The sequence below is a fragment of the Mandrillus leucophaeus genome, unplaced genomic scaffold, assembly GCF_000951045.1.
Source record: "Mandrillus leucophaeus isolate KB7577 unplaced genomic scaffold, Mleu.le_1.0 Scaffold266, whole genome shotgun sequence".
Lineage (NCBI taxonomy): Eukaryota > Metazoa > Chordata > Mammalia > Primates > Cercopithecidae > Mandrillus > Mandrillus leucophaeus.
The window spans coordinates 1,038,454-1,039,724 of NW_012102765.1; positions in this window are offsets into that span (position 1 = coordinate 1,038,454).

The window sequence follows — 1,271 nt, forward strand, 5'->3', positions numbered from 1 at the left end:
AGTGCTGGGATTACAGGTGTGAGCCACTGGGCTCTGCTGCCACTTTCTTTCAAAGAGCCAAGCAGTAAATCTTTGTTGAATATCTACCTGGGGAGTAGACGATCTACCTGGATCTAGAGAAGTTTACTATACCAATTCTTCCTTTTTTTTTTTTTCAGACTGAGTTTCCAAATTTTCTTACATTTTTAAAAAATTCTTGAGCTCTGTTCTAGGGCACAGCTGAGTTACTTGGGAACAGTGTGATCCTCTGGAGATTTGCCAGATAGGACCTGAGCCACCTTCGATGTCTTAGGCTAGTTTTTCTTTATTCCTGAGGCAATCCCTTTCTGGTGTGATTTTTTTCTCACCGCCTTTTGAAAATATCAACTACTCCCAGCCCTTTGGGAGCTTGGATTCTTGGGCCTGCTTGTTTCAGGTAGTTCTTTCCCTGGCCTTGTCCCCCGTAAGCCCTGGGCAGCTTAGGGGTACCCTCCCCTCTGCAGCTCTCTGGAGGCCTTGACTTGTGCAGCTGTCTCCTCTCCAGTTCTCTGCCTTATAAACTCTGCCTGCCTTGATTTCTCTAAACTTTCGATTCCACCTCCTCAATTAGAGAGACCCCCATACCATCCAGCTCCCAGCTCTGGCTGTGCTCAGTGAAGTAGCCCATGATTGTAGCCTATCACTGTTACTATTGCAAGTAGTGAGAGATACAGGCGCACGCCACCACGCCCAGCTAATTTTTAGTAGAGATGGGGTTTCACCATGTGGGCCAGGCTGGTCTCAAACTCCTGACCTCAGGTGATCTGCCTGCCTCGGCCTCCCAAAGTGCTGGGATTATAGCACTCTGCCTGGCCAATTTTATTGAATTTTTAATAGAAATGATAATATCATCTGAAATACTGATCATTTTGCTATTTCCCTTCCTTATCTTATCCCTTGCTCTTATCTCTTGCATGTAGCTCCTCTCTTGGCATAGAGCTGGAAGCCTCCTGTTGTATGCCAAATGTTGGGGGGAATTGGCAGCAGGACATAGGGCAGGGAGGACAAAGGTAAGTGACCTCAAGGACAATGAAGGGAACATTGTCATGTTCCCTATCTTAAAGAAATGCATCGGCTTGGCGCAGTGACTCATGCCTGTAATTCCAGCACTTTGGGAGGCTGAGGCAGGAGGACTGCTTGAGCCTGGGAGCTTGAGACCAGCCTGAACAACATAGCAAAACCCTGTCTCTAAAAAAAATTTAAAATGGCCGGGCGCGGTGGCTCAAGCCTGTAATCTCAGCACTTTGGGAGGA